Source organism: Xiphophorus couchianus, chromosome 2 (genome assembly GCF_001444195.1).
Source record: "Xiphophorus couchianus chromosome 2, X_couchianus-1.0, whole genome shotgun sequence".
Lineage (NCBI taxonomy): Eukaryota > Metazoa > Chordata > Actinopteri > Cyprinodontiformes > Poeciliidae > Xiphophorus > Xiphophorus couchianus.
This window is the reverse complement of record NC_040229.1, coordinates 5,285,463-5,304,853: the sequence shown is the minus strand read 5'-3', so window position 1 is coordinate 5,304,853 and position 19,391 is coordinate 5,285,463. Positions and strand designations below refer to the sequence as shown.

The 19,391-nt window shown below is 40.2% G+C and overlaps 1 protein-coding gene and 2 long non-coding RNA genes across 6 annotated transcripts in view; all 3 read right to left on the bottom strand.

Annotated features, from left to right (window-relative positions):
* Positions 1 to 6,676, bottom strand: part of LOC114135372 (potassium voltage-gated channel subfamily G member 4-like) — a 42,097-nt gene extending 35,421 nt beyond the window's left edge. For 2 of the 3 annotated variants that reach the window (XR_003593590.1, XM_028002627.1), the window contains exons 1-2: positions 5,859 to 6,676; positions 5,606 to 5,745 (exon numbers count right to left, since the gene is read on the bottom strand). The gene's annotated coding sequence lies outside the window, so the exon portion shown is untranslated. Of the gene's footprint in view, positions 1 to 5,605; positions 5,760 to 5,858 lie in introns of all 3 variants that reach the window. The other variant, XM_028002644.1, reaches the window with a different exon arrangement.
* Positions 6,677 to 7,448: 772 nt separating this feature from the next.
* LOC114152629 (uncharacterized) lies at positions 7,449 to 9,596 on the bottom strand. 2 transcript variants are annotated; one of them, XR_003597193.1, is made up of 3 exons: positions 9,315 to 9,596; positions 8,773 to 9,237; positions 7,449 to 7,982 (listed from the first exon to the last, which is right to left on the bottom strand). It is a non-coding gene; the product is annotated as an uncharacterized LOC114152629 (long non-coding RNA). The 2 variants fall into 2 exon arrangements; XR_003597191.1 differs by lacking the exon at positions 7,449 to 7,982 and having other exon boundaries at positions 8,472 to 9,237.
* Positions 9,597 to 14,474: 4,878 nt separating this feature from the next.
* Positions 14,475 to 18,234, bottom strand: LOC114149988 (uncharacterized). Its single transcript, XR_003596646.1, has 2 exons — positions 18,170 to 18,234; positions 14,475 to 15,785 (listed from the first exon to the last, which is right to left on the bottom strand). It is a non-coding gene; the product is annotated as an uncharacterized LOC114149988 (long non-coding RNA).
* Positions 18,235 to 19,391: the final 1,157 nt, after the last annotated feature.

The following is a 19,391-nucleotide window of genomic DNA, read 5'->3' as shown; positions in this document are numbered from 1 at the left end:
CAGCCAGGCCAAGTCTCATTCAGTCCAACTACATTCATTTTCTACAACTTCTACACCAGCAGCAAGATTTCAGATTTCCCCGCATTAAAGCAACTTTAATATTTGATTCAGATTTGAACATGAGGAGCAGATTCCAGCCTCAAGCAAACGCAGTGACTCCTGATTGGATATTTTTAAAGCTTTTAAAATAAAAGGAGCTATAATGAGCTGCTTCATTTTGAGGAATATCAGGCTCTCTGCAGGAAGCCGACTCAACCCTCACTCTGAGCCGAGCCAAAGAACCGGGTCCGCACTTTACAAGAGACTAACATCCAAGGAAGTCTTTATGGCAATAAAGGAAGCTGTTGACATCTGAGGGAGGAAATGTGAGAAGCTGAAATACGACATCGTTTCATTTTGAAGACATTTCTCACCTAGAAGGAAATGTCCTCTTATGAAGGTTTCTGCAGGTTTCACCAACTCAAATTTAAGACTTAAGTACACACACACACACACAGGAAGTAATGGTGCTACTTGTGAGATTAACTATAGATCTTGTGACATTTTTACTTTAGTTGAAGTTCTTTAACGTTCCTACTTTTAATCGTTTTCCCTGTTAATCACATCGCTGCATCTGTGGCTCTCTTCCCTTTGAGCTCCTTGCTTTACTCTGTACGCTTTACCTCCATAGTTTCATATAAAGCTTGACCACTTTTTAAAATCTACAAAACTTCTCGGTTAATGTTGCAACAAATGTTACTTTTAGCTTAGTGCTAGCTGCAGCGCTAAGCTACAGCACTGTCCAGGGAAATGAGAACTTTTGGTCAGTTTGTTATGCTAACAGCAGTTAGCATTCTGCAGTAGCACTAAGCTACTGCTAGAACTGTAGCTTAGTGGCTAGCAGAGACTATTTTTAGTAGCTTTAGCCAGACTGATATTTCTGGAGTCAATTTGTGTTTCTTGGCAGCAGCTTCTCGTAGTGCAAACGTCTCTCTACAGCATCAACCCGTAAAGTCAAGCTAGCCAACTTTTCCTATCAAGAAAAGTTATTAATATTAAAAAGCAATATTAGCTTTATTATTGCTAGTAATGTCCAGCTGCTTCATTTCTCCACTGACCGTCATGCAGCGTTCGGCTCTTTAACGGCTCACTAATGTCAGGTTGGTACCAGAACTTGTTTTATCACGCTGTGATAAACAGTTGTACTTCATTGACAACATGCTAGCTAATGTTAAACCAGCTGGATAAATGTGGGTAACCATGGCAACCAGTGAGTTTATAAGCCGGTCGGCTGTGTTTAATTCCTCTTAGCACCAAAATACACCATGGCTCTGCTGATTTATTCAGTTTGTGTTATTGTGGGTCTGTTCCTGTCAAGAAGAACTAATAAACTAATAAATAAATAAAATAAAGTGTCTTTTATGGATTTAAAGATCTAGTTTTAGTTAAATATTTGCTGCAAAACTCAAAGAACAAAAGAGAAATTCTGAAAACAGGTTTGGTTTCCGTCTCTTGTTGGATTAATGGTGAAAAACCGGAGAGGTTATCATCTGGGTTCAGAGTCCATCCGGCTCTGATCAGGTCCAGAAGGTTTCTTTTTCACAGCAAACAGAACAGCAGCCAGCTGACAGGAAGGAAACTGGATCCTCACCGACTCGGGTTCACAGATCCTGTTACAGGCAGCAGCAGCTCCAGGTGGGAATCCTGATGAACGGATCCAGCAGCAGCAGGAAGACCTTTTCTGTTCATCAACAGATGATGATCATCATAAAAAAGCAAACATGTTTCCTTTAAACAGATCTGGGAGAAAATATCAAATGAATCCTTACAACAGTCTGCTTGCAGCTAACAAAAGGAAAAGCAACATTTCTGCAGATAAATATGAAGAACAGATTAAAAACATTTCGAATGATTCAGCAGCTAAAGGAGGCTTTTAATTCAAAATGTTGCTTATTTTATCAATATATAGTCAATATATAGTTTGATTGTGATTGATTAACTACCGACCCAGAAATTAACTGAATTAATCATTTTAATTGAACCAAAACACGACAAACGTTCAGCTGGACTTTAGAGCAGATAACAGGAAGTGATGTCGGGTCTGGCTGATTAAATCCCTCCATGGCCCAGCGGCGCGGCGTAAACTCCCAGCTGGTTGGTGTGAGGCTGATCCCAGCAGCTTGTTGGTTTTGTCTCACTAGGACAACAGTGTGGCTGGTGTGTCTTTCCCCCGTCAGCCTCATCATCAACAGCTTGGCTCCAACATCCTGTGCCTTTTCCTCGCTGAACGCCTCCATGGCGCCAACAAAAAGAGCAACTTGGTGAGTCATCGAACGACGCTGCCTCCGTTTTACCATCTGAAGAGTCGAGAAGTTACTTCATAAGCAGAGGAAGGGATCAAACGTTTCCTCGGAACCAGTTTGGGTCCGTTCCCTTCATCTTGGCACGTTGCTGGTTTGGCCTGGACCTGCTGGTCAGGCGCAGCTGCCTCACAAACAGGAAGGAAACAAGATGGAGGAAAAACCGAGGCTGAAACTTTCTGAAGCACAGATTGGTTTTTCAATGACATGAAAAAATGTCCCATAAATCATAACAATACTCCGCCAGGCCAAAAAAAAAAAAAAAAAAACACCGCCTGAATTTAACTGAGCAGAAATGAGTTTCCTGTTGGAGTTGCTGCCTGCCAGGTCCACATCCTCTGGTCCTGGAGAAAATGCTTAGGAACGGTCAAATCTGTGGCACCAAAGAAAAAATACCTAAAATATGGCCGAGAAAAGTCCAACAGATTCTTAAAACCTGGAAGAAAACAGGGAACCATCGACTTTGAGGAAGGGAATCCTGAATCGATCAACCAATTGATCGATCGATCGGTCACTGAAACGGTTTCAGACAAACCAAAGAAACGTGGCAGCTCAGGTCAGTGAAGGTCAGAGCATTTCCACCGAGCCTCAAGAAAACCTCCGATCAGAGAGGAAAAACTTCAGTTTCTGCTGTTTGTTGGTTTGATGAAATGAATGATCTAATATTAATAATATCTATAAAACAATAGCAGCACAAGCACATTTTTTACTGCACAAACCAACAAACAGCAGAAACGTTTGACACCAGTTTTTTAGACTGGTGGTGGTGGGATCCAGTCAGCATGGGGTAAATGAGGCAGTTTTCATTTCTTAGTCTGAAAATTAATCACTAATTTAACAAAACTTTGTTCATTAGGAACATTTGAAATGAACGTTGATATTCTGTGTGTTAGCATGATGCTTTACACAGAACACGCACCTGAACACGCAACTGAACACACACCTGAATACACACTCGAACACACACCTGAATACACACTCGAACACCTGAACACACACTGAACACGAAGCGGAACACCTGAACACACACCTGCATCTTCATGCCTGGACTCACCTTGGGGAGGAATAAAGGATGAACAGAACGTGTTCATGTCATCAAGCATTTGACCCGGACCTCAAACGTCAACCTGCAGCCGGTGTTTGTTTATGCATCTTTCATATGAAAGAGCGCGCGCACACACACACGCACACACACACACACACACACACACACACACACACACACACACAACTCATCCTCTTCCATCTCATTTTTATAAACTTCCTCAGTACAGGGATGCAGATCCCTCTGCAGGCCGGCAGTCAGTCTCAGTTCAAGTCTTCGCTCTGATTAATTCCCTCCTCTGCTCCCAGTGAAACCAGCAGGGAGAGACGCGTCTCCCCAGCAAGGAGAAGAGAAAATCGGATCGTTTCTTTTTGGAGCTTTTGGAGCAGAACGGGCACCAATTAACCGTTTGCATGACGGATCAGCTGCCGTGCAGCAGAGCGAGTTCCTGAACAAACTGAATAATTTATCTCACCTGCATCTGCCTCCACGCTGCGATATCGATTTTTAATAATGGAGCTGAAAGAAAAACACAAGCAAACAGGAAAAACACGGATCTGAGTTTCACCTTCATGAATCTGCAGGTCAGTCCTGGAACAACGGCAACAGAGCAACTTAACAGCAACTTAACCGCAACTTCTCACCAGCAGCAGAAAGTTTTAGTTATGGTTGTAAAATAAATGTTTACATACAAGCTAAGATGTTCACTGCAGTACAGCTATCTGCTGCAGGAACTTAGAAAAGTTTAAGGTTAAAATTCTTGTCATAATTTGTGTCATTGGTAGAAATATTAATACAAATTGAAACCAAGTAACATGTAGTGATTTTCACTAAATTCATTGACTCCACGTTTCTGTACCAACAGGATTTTTATTGTCTGATGTTATAATTTCATCTTTAAGTTGTTTTCTTTGAAAACAGAAAATTATCATAATTAAGCAAAAATAAAGATTTAATCTGTAAAATGAAGCAAACATCTTGAATGATGTTCTAATCCTCTTTAAAAGCTGAGAGTCGACAGCTTCATGTTCATTACGTTTCTCTTGCCATCTGAACTGATGTTTAGATTCAACTCAAAATTCATGCACATAATTTACTTTTCTACTCATTTTCATTCCTTAGCTGCTGAGTGTCTCTAAAAAGCATCAAACCAAAATTAGAAATAACTTTTAGACATTTGGTCATGTTATCTACTTCAATATATCACATGTAGGAGACAGTCAGCAAAAATATATTTTACTGCCCAACCTCTCCGGGTTAAGATTATTGACAGATTATTGACCGATTATATCAGTAAAATTCAGGTTTGCTGAATGGAGGTCAGAGTTTCCTGTGTGGGAGAAACGAAGGAACAAGATAAACAGATAAAGAAAATTGATACAATTGAAAAATTGCTAAATGACTTAAATAACAGTGTGAGATAAACATTAAAAATAGTCTGTTGTTCTGACCAACCAGCCTTTGATTTGGACTTTTATTAGTGCTTTTCTCATCCAGCCCCTTTAAAAGCTTTGTGGTTTTTTATTTATTATTTTAACAATGGATGCGTTCTCAGAGCGAGCCGAGGAGGCGTTTCCCGTTTGAAGCGTGACCTTCTGACCTCCGCCTGTGGAGAGCTCGGCGTTCAAACATCCGGGAGTCAGAGAGGAGAGACGCAGCGCTGCACCGAGTTCCTCCTGGGTCCAACAGAACCAGAACAACACGCTCTGAGCCCAGGCCTCTTCATTTTATTATTTTTTTTTGGCCGGCGGCCTCAGGTTTCATCAGGCTGACCCACTTCCTGTCTGGTTCATTCAGACCCGAAGCGCCTGGTACTGACCCGGATATGGGCTGCAGCGTTTCATTTCCTTCTGGGTCTAATCTGAACCTTCCTCCATTTAATTAATGCAATTTTGAATTTCACTCAATGACCAGCTTTTATTTTGAAAGCTGTCAAGACCAAAACATATGAAAATAACAATAAAACACACAAAGTTCAGGAAAATGTGACCCAATTTGTCACATAACTCTAAAAACCTTTGGAACAACCAGAAATTATTCCTGAAATCAAATATAATGCAGCAAAAAAACTCAAATGTAAAAACGTATTTAAAGTCTAAAGATATGCACATTTTAACTCAACTTTAATAAATGTACCGCTATACAGGAATTTTAAGTCACATTATTTCAACCAGAGTGAAAACATGTCAGCGTTTGTCTGACATTAAGGTTTAAAACTCACCGGCTCCTTTTCTTTCTTTTTATCAAACGCTGCCGTTTCTTTTCCAGGTTGAAGTTTTTCCAGCATTTTTCTCACATGTTGGATTTTCCTGCTCTGTGACTGAATCCCTCCAAATCCTCTGATCATCAGATCATTTCCACCTGGAACAAAACGTCTGCTTCACTCAGCCAATCAGAACATGGCATTTCAAATTAAAAGGTTAAAAAAACTATTTTAAAATCAGAAAAGTGGATTAGTGAGATATGTTTATTACCTGCTTAAAGGTTGTTAATTTAATGCCTCTTGTGTCTTTCTGCTGTAAAACTGGATCCTTTTGTTTTGAATAAAAACATTTAATGGAACCAATAAAACCTGAACGAACTGAAACATCGGAGGAATTTGTCAGTTTTAACTGTTTGTCTCTTTTTTTTAACCAAAATTAATCAAAAGTCCAACAGGCAGCATGGAAAACGTTTGGCTGTCACAGTTTGTCAGAATGTGTGATTCACAACATTTCACTGCGAACAGGAAAATATGATGAAGGTCTGCCCTCCTCCTCCTCACTCAGCCGTTTCACCTGCAGAAACGGAAAGAAACAACTGCAGGAAATGACATCAGCAGCTGAGGTTTTCTGCCCCCGACGCCTTTAATCAGATGAAACTTTATCAGGTTTTATGCTGCAAAAAAATAAGTAAACGTCCAGAGAAACATCTGTCTGCAGGTTTACTTCCTGTTCTTTATGTTTTCAGGTCAATCAAACTCACATCAAACAACATTAGCTTCTCTGTTAAGAAACATCAACTTTTTAAATGTTTTTTCTTACTTTTATTCACCATTCAGTAATTATTACATTCGTTTAGTATAAATTGATCCTCATGTTTTCTGATTTTAGTTGGTAAAAAGTTTTTCTTTTGCCTTTTTCTAGTCGGGATCTTTTACATTTGATTTGATCTGCAGCTAAAGCAGCTAAATTTGACGACCAGCCAATCAGAAAAAGGATCAAAAATCATTTCAGTAAGTTTTTTAACTTATGTTCTGTAATAATGATTAAAATTATGATTTTTGCATTTTCTCTTTCTAGAACATTTTCAAATATTTTCACATTTTGTTCATTTATAAATGTAAGTTTAAAACCAAATATTCAGTTTACAAACTAAATGTTCAGCTAAATATTTGGCTAAATATGTACTAAAGCTAAATATCTAGCGTTGCACCTCATTTATTAAAATAAATATTTAATTTGTAAGATACATTTTTTGTTTGAATCTAAATATTTGGTCTACAAACTAAATATTTAACTAAATATTAAACTTTGTTTAGCACATTTCAGCAACAAGGCAGTTCAAAGTGAAAACATAAAAAACATCATAAACATCATATAACCAACTAAATATTTAGCTGTGGACTAAATAATATAACAAAGTCGGCCTTTTGTCACCTGCCTGTGATTAATAATAACATTAATCAATATATCTGATGATTATCTTTGATGATTTAATTTGACAAAATAAAATTTTTATTGCTGTTTTATTGGTTATTGTTTGTGTTTTTATGGTGTGAAGCACTTTGACCTGAAGAAATGAGTTCATGTTAGGTTGAGGTTAAAGGTCAGCATTAGGATTCACAAATAAATGAAGAATGAATGGAAGTCAAAGCAAAGTCCTTGTGACGGCAGAAAGACACAATGTGTGTGTGTGTGAGGGGGAGGGGACATGTAGGGGTGTGTGTGTGTGTGTGCGTGTTTATACCACTCCATGTGGGAAGGTAAGTTACACAGAGGATGTGAGATTGGAAAAAGGTCGACGGGTTGTTTACCAGAGGAGAACATCCCCCGTGTCACTGTGTGTGTGTGTGTGTGTGTGTGTGTGTGTGTGTGTGTGTGTGTGCAGTGACTCAGCCTGCTGTTTTCCTATGTAACACAGCTTCATGTGTCTCTTAGTGAATCTATAAGTGGATCCATGTTTTCATAAAATGTGTTTGGACAGAAAATCTCTGTTTGTTGCTCTGCAGAAATTTTCTGTCTTCATTTATGAGTTGCAGTAAATTTAATGCATATCTTTGCTCCTGGTAATAAAATAATGATTAATACAAACTATGGCGCCGCATTTCCACTGCTTTATGTTGGATTCATGGAATCATGAGATGAACTATTTTCACTTGACACGGTGAAATGTTCTTGTAGCAATAATTACATAATTACATATGTAATTTTGAACATTTGTGTAACGGTTGTAACTCACGATGGTTTCCATGACTCAGCATTTCTCCTTCCAACCCTCTGACAGTAAAACATCGTCTCTCCTGTTTTTGTCCTGATCAGGATCAGGCTGGAAAGCCGCTTTGCTGTTGCCACCGCTGTAAATCAAGCTAATGTTTGGGCTCCTCCATGGCCTTTTAGCTGTTCAGATGATCCACAGAAAAACATGACTGGTCTGAGGGAAGGTTTCAACTTTCAGCAGGTCCGAAGCAGAAAGAACGACTGCAGGAGGTTTGAAGCTAAATATTTAGTTAGCAAGCTAAATATCTGGGTTTAAACTGTTAGCTCAGAGCTACGCATTTAGCTTTGAGCTAACTAAATATTCAGTTTGGAGCTAAACATTTAGTTAGTAAACTACAAGCTGAGCTAAGCTAATGAGATGTTTAGGTTAATATTGACTTTGAAAAATAAACCATCAGTAGTTTTCTCTGATGGTAAATTTTCCAAATGGTACTGAATGTTTTTCCTCATAATTATTAAGTTGAACATTGCAGCTATTAATCTGATGGTAAAACAATGGATATATTGTGATGTAACTTCTACCTGTGCAGGTACTTAATGATGTTTTATTTGTAGCCTGCAGGATTTTACCTGCAGACGTCCAATAAGACGTGATTCTGTAACTTTGGGTTGTTTTTCAGGAAGTCACTGTTTTATTCTTCCAGAAATATTTTCAAAGTATGAAGAAAGTTTTAAAATCATCTGAAATTGTTACTGGAGTTGCAGAGCAGCACTGAGTCTGATGTGTCTGTATTCATAATCTGCAGAAAAACGTCTCAATAACTGAAACAACAAACAAACAGGGAATGTGAAAACAAACAGATGTAACTGCATGAAGCTGCAGATTGACGGCTGTTTTTACGCCGTCTCTGCTTTTCCAGGAGGAAGTTTATTAAATCTACTGATGGAAATGCTGAAAGATTTTCATCACCTTTTTCTTCGTCACATTGAGGAATATTGAGATGTTCCTGCTGAACTCCAGAGTCTTTTTAAAATCCTTGTCACTTTTCATGTCCTCCCATCTGTGGTGCAGCCTCATGTTGATGAGCCTCTCCTCCCTTTTGCTCCTCTCCTCTCCTTTCCCCTCCCCTCCCCTCCTCTCCCCTCCTCTCCTCCATATATTTCTGCTCCTCCCCTGAATGAGTTGAACCTGCTGAATCTAAAGCATTTAAATCCAGCAGCAAAGTATCTGAAGGTAACAGTCGGACATTTGACACTCAGCGTTTCTCCCCTCCAGTCAAAGGTAACTTTAATTTCAAGGTGAGCTCATTTCCTGCCTCCTATAAACAACTAATGATTATTGGACTCTTGACTCCGAGAAGCTTTGCATAAATTGAAGTTTCTTGGCACGCAGGTCAACAAGTGACCTTTAGTTCACCCCGTAGATCCAGATGCTCTGCAATGTGCCATAAAGCAAGAGATAATCAAGCTGATGGATCAACCAGAACATGCAAATGACTGAGAGGTCAATACCTGTCAGCCGCAGTAATGGAGCGGAAACCGGCCGGCCCAGCAAACCGCTTTGGATCCGACGGCTGGGAGAGACTCGACCCATTTCAGCATCTTCATCATCCTCATGTTCATCACCGTCGACCCGTCCTGCACTGTGAGACGTTTTGATTGGATCCTCCATGAACTCCTGTCATAATCGGCTCAGATAATCGGCCCATTAAAGATCCGGTTCCACTCAAAATGGAGGAACCTGGAGGAACCAGAACCTGGAGGAACCAGAACCTGGAGGAACCAGAACCTGGACGAACCAGAACCTGGAGGAGATTTGCAGCTTTCGCTGTAAATCTGTTTAGTTTCTGCTTCATAAACCTGATTGGCTACTGAAAGAACTACTGCTGTGTTCAAGCTATGCTAACCTACAGTAGCATCTCAATGCTAACCATGTAGCAGCAGCAGACTTCATGCTAATGCCATTAATTATTTCCCAACAAAGTAATTAACTTTATTAAAAAATATCAATTGATTCCTGCCACTCATGACTCAAATTATATCAGAATATTTTCATTTTCTAAAAACTGATTTCCCAATTTTCTTGTATTTTTAATTTTTAATTAATTTCTCCTTTTAAATTCCTAAATCACATTTTTTACATAATATTAAATGACCTCAAATTCAATGAAAAACAACGCACGCGCGCGCACGCACGCACACACACACACACACACACACACACTCACACACACACACAGAGTACATAGAAATGATGCAGGAACTTTAACTAAATGCACAACGAGGGAAAATATCTGCCTGTGCTGTGATTAAAAAAAGAATTTGTCGTCTTTACTTGGCTAATGATCCAAAATAAAAATGAACCATGAAAATAAAAAAGAATGAGCCATTTGGCCATCTGTGGTTTTCTGCCTTCAGATGGAAAAAGGCCAGTGAGAGCCGAGCCGGCGCTCTCCACAGGGAGCAGTTGGTGAAGTAAAGACGACAGAGCTTGTTTTTCAGTCAGGAGACCCTGCAGCAGTAAACTGGGCTGTAATTACTGCATGAAATGTTGCTCAGCGTTTAGCTGTGATTTACTGCATGGCCTGTAAGTGCAGCCAGACCCAAACGGTTCATCCGTCAGAGGAGCTGGACCTTCATCCTGACGGGTTCGTCCTCCTCTTCGCTCCGCATGGAGCCTCCACACCATCTGCCTGCTTCCTGGTAAAATCCCTAAAATACATCTACACACACCAAACACACACAGACCAACATTCACACACAGGAAACATCAAACATTCACATTTTAATCAATTTGGCTTCAATTATTTTATAAGAAAAACAGAATTACTAAATACCATAACGAATAACAAGAAATCTTTTAAATATATTCTTTCCTATTAATCTAAAAGTTGTTGTTTGTAATACATAAACACTCATAATTAGTTCAAAAATGGTTTTTCACCTTTGCAATGCATGCTGGGTTGGTGAATCGGGTTCCAGTGGACCGGAGACGTAAACAAAACACAGGAAGTCAAAGCAGAGGAGGAAGATGGCCGCCGCCAAAAAAATGTCTGGATGGAGAAAAACCAACTTTAAAATCTCTCTGTTTTATATTTCTTATTTCTCCTACAGGGTTTCAGTACAGCCTTTACAGGATTTTTAGTCAATAAAAGTTGTAAAATGGTAATTTCAGGTGTGTTAAAGTGAGATATGGGCAGTAAAACGCTTCACCTGGCTGCTTTATTTCCCTCAATTCAGAACCATCTGCAGGCTTTGGAGCTGGATTCTCACATGAAATGACTCTGACCTCCCTGCTGCTCTGGCCGACTATCAGCACTTTATTAAATCCTCAATAAAGGAGAAGAATTGAACGGCCATATGCATATCTTTATAGATGAAAGAAAATGAGCCGTTTGAAGCTCAGATGGATCCGTCGTCTGCCCAGCTTTACCTTTCAGGGCCGAACAGAAACATTTCAGACGCATCTGGACTGTTGGTTTTACTGCCAGGTTGTATAAATACAACATCATTTAGTTTTGGAGAAACGTTCTTCATTACCGCAGCTGAAGGACACAAGTTATGCATTTCATCAACTTGTTGGCAACAGCAGAGGAAACAGAGACATTCAGACGGTCGGATCAGAGAGGAAGAAAGTTTTTACATGTCAAACAGTTTGGAAATGATCTGCAACCAGTTCAGGTTCTGGAAAAACCATTAGAGCCGCGGAGCAGGAAACCCAGAAGAACATCTCTGCTCCTGTTTCATGAAATTAAATGAATGCAGTAAAATGTTTCAGCCAGCAGCTTCTGAAGCGGCACTGAGATCCAGTTGGACCAGCAGAACATCAGCAGCCATTAAAAATCGACGCTGCAGACTTATACTTTACACCTCAGAATGATGCTGCCTCCGCCATGCTTGACTGTTTTTGGATCAACCTCAGCATTTGTCTTTTTCTCCACAAGTTCAGTAAACGCTCGCTAATCCGCTAGCAGCTAAAGCTTTGTTTGGCGAGGTGGAGGTCCTGGAGGCCCGGATCAGAAAGTTAACACCATCAGGAACATTTAGTAAAACCTTCCATAAAATCCAAACGCAGAACAGACTGACTTGATCCAAACATGGTAAAAATCCGTCCCTCTGTGGTGGGGAGGATCAACTAATAATAATAATAATAATAAATACTTTTCTCTGAAGCAGCGGCCGATCGGCTGTGAGGAAGAGAAACTCCAACCGAGCCGAACCTGTGACCCAGAATCTCTGCCGGGTCGGCGCCGGTCCATGATTCGGCTGCAGGAGTAGCAGCTCCAGTCGGGTCCAGTAAAAAGCTGCTTTCACATCAAACTGTGAAACTTTACTGAAAATGTCTTAAAGTTATAAATTATTTCATAGCTGAAGTTTGAAACATTTGGAGTTCAAAGAAAACTTCTGAAGATTTGACTAAAACCAACTAAAATTCATCATAACGTCCGTCAGCAGGATCCTTTCTTTAGACGTTTTTAGGTAAAAAAAGTATTAAATTTAATGGGTTAATTAGTGAGAAAAGGAGAAACGATTGTTTTATTGGTAACAACCTGAACAATTTAACAGTAAACTCTGGTTTAATTTATTTGATTTGGTGCAACATTTACAACCAGAAGTTGCCTTCGATGTTTGTCCAGGATCTTCTGACATCTTTATCTTCACTCAGGATGAAAAATATTGAAATATTTTAGCTTTTATTATTTACAGAAATTAATTTCCCAGGAATTTAAATTGAAATATTTGTTAATAAATAAAAGTTGTTTTTTTTATTTTTTACATGTTTAAAGTGTAACTAACCCCCCCCCCCCCCCCCCCCCCGCAGTTAAAGTTTGGCTCCGCCCCCAAACTAATATCCCACCAAAGTGGGCGGAGTCAAGAGACCCTGGGGGCGTGGTTATTATGGGAATGAGGGGAGGGGCAAGTAGCAATGTTGCAATATTTAAAGACTTTTCAAACCCTGTATTTTTGTTAAAAAAGCGACAAATTTAGCAACATTTTTCTGCGACTGAAGCTTTTTATGGCGACATGTGAAAGCCTGAGTCAGTCGGCTGTGAGCAGCTCAGTTAGGAGACAGATGACAAACATCAAACCGAACTGCAGAGGCGATCTCTTTTCAGTCTTTATCAAATATGACGCATCGATTTTTCCAGAGGAGAGGAGAGTCCAGGCAGGTTTTTGCTGCGTCTGCTTGAGAAAAACTCCTTTATTTAAAAAGATTCTGCCTCTATAATTAGGAGGAAAGTTGCATGTTGGTCAAACGATAAAATTATTATTAATAGATGGAGGAGCAACCAGAGACCTGGAGAGCAGGTGAACTTTTTCCGTCCAGCTCATCCATCATTAACCAGGCCGCCGTTCGGCTGCCATGTTGGATGATCAGCTGACTGATGGACAGGAAGTGACTCCGGCAGGTTTCCTCTGAAACAGCCGGACTTCATCACAGCAGAGAACCAGACCAGCTGCAGGTTTTCTGCAGACACACCAGCTGATGTAGGAAAACAATTCAAGCTCCAGACCGTCCAATAAATCATCAATAAACCACAGAGAGCCTCCCATCTCCCACTGTAACCAGTTTAAACCAGTTTAACCAGCAGCTGCAGACTAAAGTGTCACATTTTTCCATTTCCCTCTGGAGCCCAACAGCAGAACCGTCTGAGCCGATTCAAACGTTTCCACGATTTATTTTCAGCTTCGTTCGTTTAAATGAAGGAATTTCAGACACACACACACACAGGGACAGAAACACACCATAAACACACACAGGGACAGAAACACACACAGGGACAGAAACACACCATAAACACACACAGGGACAGAAACACACCATAAACACACACAGGGACAGAAACACACACAGGGACAGAAACACACCATAAACACACAGGGACAGAAACACACACAGGGACAGAACACACCATAAACACACACAGGGACAGAAACACACCATAAACACACACAGGGACAGAAACACACCATAAACACACACAGGGACAGAAACACACACAGGGACAGAAACACACCATAAACACACACAGGGACATAAACACACACAGGGACAGAACACACCATAAACACACACAGGGACAGAAACACACCATAAACACACACAGGGACAGAAACACACACAGGGACAGAAACACACCATAAACACACACAGGGACATAAACACACACAGGGACAGAAACACACCATAAACACACACAGGGACAGAAACACACCATAAACACACACAGGGACAGAAACACACACAGGGACAGAAACACACCATAAACACACACAGGGACAGAAACACACACAGGGACAGAAACACACCATAAACACACACAGGGACAGAAACACACCATAAACACACACAGGGACATAAACACACACAGGGACAGAAACACACCATAAACACACACAGGGACAGAAACACACACAGGGACAGAAACACACCATAAACACACACAGGGACAGAAACACACCATAAACACACACAGGGACAGAAACACACACAGGGACAGAAACACACCATAAACACACACAGGGACATAAACACACACAGGGACAGAAACACACCATAAACACACACAGGGACAGAAACACACCATAAACACACACAGGGACAGAAACACACACAGGGACACACACACAGGGACAGAAACACACCATAAACACACAGATTTCAGAAAATCTTTTTAAACACATTTTATTCTCCTCAGGAATATTTAACTGTTTTCACCAAGAGAAAAATAAACTGCTGGCTGTTAAATCTGACGTTCAGTTCACAGGTTCAGGCTGAAAGTTAATAAAAATAAATCTTGTTTATCAGCTGGAGGCGTCAGAAACACGCGGCTGATTCGCCGTTTGACGAGTGACTGAATCCGTCAAACCTAATTTATGACCCATCAAATATAAACTTTAACCATATTTTACATTTTCATTGGGTTTTTTTTCAGTTGATAAATATAAAAAATCGTCTCATGATAGAAAATCAGGTCAGAGGTTAACGTGCTGAACTTCTGATTATTAATAATATATTATTTCCGTCTTTAATGCCCACAGCGGATATAGATCTAGGTAACTCAGTACTATAGCTTCAGAGTACAGCGGCGTGGTTACCATGGAAACAAACAGGAAAGGTGAGAAAAACAACATTAATGTCTGTTTCCTGTCATTGTGCTGCCATGTCTTCAACTCTTCAAATATTTTAATCTAAATTGTTTAGAAAACCATCAGCATTATTTATTAAACAAATATATTCACTGAAATATAACAGAAAAACTACAAATGGCCCAGAAATGTAAACAACATGCTAAATATTTATTTCAACATTTTCCACTGCTTTGGTTTTTAAAGCTACAGATGGGAACATCTGTGTTATGTACCATTGATGTATTAACGCTCTATAAAAATAATAAAAGTATAAGTTTAAAAAAAACAAAAAGCTACAGATGGTTCTGCCTTCACACAGCGACGGTTTTCTGATTTGGTTTTATTGCTAATTAAAACGGTTTATGATCCGCAGAACAAGAGCTACAGGTGAGCTGATCGATCCCAAATATCAATACTATTGATACCAAGTCAGTATCAGATTGATACTTTAGTTTCAGATTCTCTAAAATTTTATTTTGTTTTTGTGTTGCAGTTTCTCAAAAAATGTTTTGATTTGATTTGTTTCGGTTTAAATTCAGTCGGACCGACTCCGTTAAACTTTGTCCAAATTCTGTTTCAAGCTATAAAAAATATGAAATATTAAAACAGAAAAATATCAGTGCCACGAAGATTAAAAAACGTTTAAATTCAGCATAAAATTTTAAATCCTGGAACTAAAAATAATGTTAAATGTTCAGTGATTGTGATAAAAACCCTGAATTATTCTCTGAACTTTGAGCCGCAGACGGACGAACCTTCACCGGATCCAAACCGGATCCAAACCGAATCCAAACCGAATCCAAGCCGGATCCAAGCCGGATCCAAGCCGGATCCAAACCCGATCCAAACCTCAGTAGATTTGGATTTATCCTCAGTAGAAGCTTTCCCTCACCTGTATGCTATACAGTTACTGCAAGGGTTGTGACTGACGGCCTTATCAGTCACCATTAACTCTATTCCCTAAGAGTTAACAAGCCAAGTGAGCTATTCAGATCCTCACATCTGTTTTTACTAACTTGGCCATAGGGCCATCCTACTCCGTTGGACTGGGCCCCACGTTGGGCGCCACTTGTTGTTGCGCAACACCCCCCCCCCTCCTTTCTGTCTCTACTCTCTCACTCTCGTACTTCCTCTTCTGAGAGGGGAGATGTGCTACCAGCTCTCCGTCTAACGGGTCCGTTGAGTTTCCTAAATCTGCTGGGATTTACCCTGTCCAGAACTGAAGTAAACTCTGTTTAAGCTGGTTTCCAGAAACGATTCGCCTGGTTATCTGACGGCCTACATCCAGGTGTCCCACCCTTCTTCCCCTGTGAATTAGCCAGACTGAGCAGCCTACAGCCAACTAGTTTCACAGAGCACACCTGTTAACGGTCCGCTCGTTCTCTATTTTACAACTTGCATTTGTTATTGAACCAGGTAGGTTTTAGTGACTCGGTCGAGTCCCAAGGATGATGTTTTAAATATGGGCTACCAGCAACCTAAAAACATTTTCCACCTCTTCCTCTCCAGAATCAAACATCATAGCTATTTACAACCATCAAAGAACTTTAAGGCGACTCATTAACTGAATGTCCACAACATCTTTTAGATTTTCTTTATGCTAAATATTTTATTAGTAAGGCATTTTTGCAAGGGTCAGTACAGCTTAATTCAGTAGCAGAAATAATCAAATAAGTAAAATCAATCATCTAGTCTATCTTTCCCTACTGCTGACACTGAGAACTAAAAAAGGGAACCTTTGAGAGAGACGGACGGAGTTTGGCGCCTCGAACCCCAGACCTGGCTTGATGATGAAGAAGGTGTTGCAACAGGAGGAAGATGTTGATCGATGAAGGCCAGGATCTCCGCAGGTCTGATGAGCCTCCTCTCTGCATGGATGCTGAGGTCACACAGGACTTGGTGCTGGCAGGAAAAAAGGCACCAGTTCTTCTTCCTTGTCTTTGTCTTCATCTTTGTCTTTGGGGTCAGAACCCAGCCGATGAGAGAAGTGCGATTCGAAGCCACAGATTGTGGGCCAGACGGGTTGGTCTCCATGTGCAGGACAGTCTCCGGCTCCGTGGCCCCGGCTCTTCTTCAGCTGCAGAGTTCTTTGTCCATCTCGATCTTGGCTCGAAGCTGCCCGGAGGATCCAACGAACGGTTCCTCTTTTGCACCCACCTTATATAGGGTTCATCTGTCTGCTTAGACAGATGATCTCATATCCGTCACTGTCTTAAGAGACATCATGTCATGATGTCTGTGCCAATGTCTCAGGGCTGCTCAACCTCCTGTTTCCATATAAGGTGCTGATCATCTCTGCTCTCCTGTTAGTTCCCCTTTTTCCCTTCCTGTCACCTTTCACCTACCATCTACCTCCAACATATCAGTGATGTTTAATTGCAGTTTTATAACCTTTATACACCATTTCAAGTTCAATGTCAAAATCACATTTATATCACATTTATTTTCTTTAGCTTCTCTGATCTATCATTCATTTATGATTTATAACCATAACTTATTAGTTACTCTTGTTATGATCTTAATGTGAGTTATTACAGATGTTTTTCTGAAAAGAAACCAAGAATAATACATGATTCTAATTATTTACTACTAAAGTTACAGTTACTTGTTTTTCTTGTAGGTGTTCTCACAAATATAAGTGTATTATTACAAGTAAATCAATATTAATATAAGTATTTTACTTTGAATCTTATCAAAATGTTTAGATTTAATTTTTAAAACTTTCATGCTTTAAAATAGTCTCAGCTATTTTTATAAATCTGCAGGCTGGAAACTTCCTCTTTTTCCAGGAAACCTGCTTTTCCTGTTTAATGACTTCTTCTGACTGACTATGATTTCTTATGATTAGATAGAAAAAGGTAGAATAAAGCAAAGTTTGCTGAGACAAAAACAACACACACACTAGATTTATTTTATTGACACTTAAGTCTACTGTTGGGCCTTGATGTCACTTGAGTGATTCATTTTAAAGATAACTTTATTTATTATTACTGTTAAACTAAAATCTCCAGCATGGGGAAGTGGGATGAGCTCGGATTTTCTTGACACCCCCTCCACGAGGTCAGACCTTTCACATGCTGGGAGTCCATCACCCTCCTGCAGTTCGCCGTCCTCATCCCCTAGAAAGAGAAGAAGTTCGTCTGGCATGTGAAGATGCAGATTCTTCATCCTCAGTTTTCACAGAGGGCTCAGTGTAGTCATCAAAACTCCACTTCTCTTGACAGGATTCAAACCCAATCCAAACCGGATCCAAACCGAATCCAAACCGAATCCAAACCGGATTCAAACCGGATCCAAACAGAAAACAGAACCATCAACATGCTGCAGGCACCCGCAGCATGATGCTGCACACGCCAAGAACCGTCCAGATGACGCATCAGTCAGACAGATGGACTGCGCTCTGGTTCCACTGGTCCATCAGAGGAACCAGTGGAACCAGTGTTCTCACTGGTTCCACTGGTTCCTGCTGGACGTTCCCCTCCAGGATTCCCTGAATGATCCTCAAGGTTCCAATAAATAGTAGAAAATAACTAGAAATGCATTTATAGAGAAAAATGCAGATGTTCAGTTTCTTTCACCAAACACTAAAATCATTTTCTTTGGTTTTCCAGCGTTTAAAATGTGATGTGGTTCTGGACCAGCAGCTCCTGGTTTCCTGGTTCAGCCCAGCTTGGCCCGGCCGTCCCGGCCGTACAGCAGAACCTGCAGCAGGATGGCGGCGTCCAGCAGGATCTGGACCGAACCGCACACCCAGAACTGGGCCGGGCTGTCGTTCATCACGAAGTACGCCGTCTTGAAGGCGTCGCCGACCGTCCAGAGCAGAACCATCTTCACACTGCAGAGAAACATCCACAGCTTGTTATTCATTCATTAAAAACTTTATTATTACCGACGCTGCAAATCACTGAATGTTACCAAATACAACCAGGTTACAGTGGAATATATAAGATCACCGAAAATAAGACAAAAGTAAATTATAAGTAATTTTTCAGCAAGAAAGTTTTATGTGAATAAATCCTTAATATTGATGAAGTTTTAGCTCCATTGGCAGATTATCTCAGTTGGAACAAGACATTTTTTTCATGTTAAAACAGAGAAATTTATTGATTGATTTGCTTAATAAATCAACGTTAAGTAATTATTAATAAAAAACAAGCTCCTATATCTTGCTTCTGAGTTACTTTTGTCTTATTTCAAGTGTGAAAAGATATTTACCCCACAAACTAGACCAAACAAGATTTTGTTTTTTAAATTTTGTACAGAATATTAAACTGGAAGACATTTGAAATATGGCGTTTGAGTCGATGAAGCAGTGAGGTTTTTATTTTTGATGCCACCCTGTTGCAGATTCCTCCATTCATAGAGGGATTATACACCTGCAGGTAGAGACGACCCGGTTCTGCTTGATCCCAAACTAAGACCGGCGTGTGAATGTTGGCCCGCAGGCTGACCGTC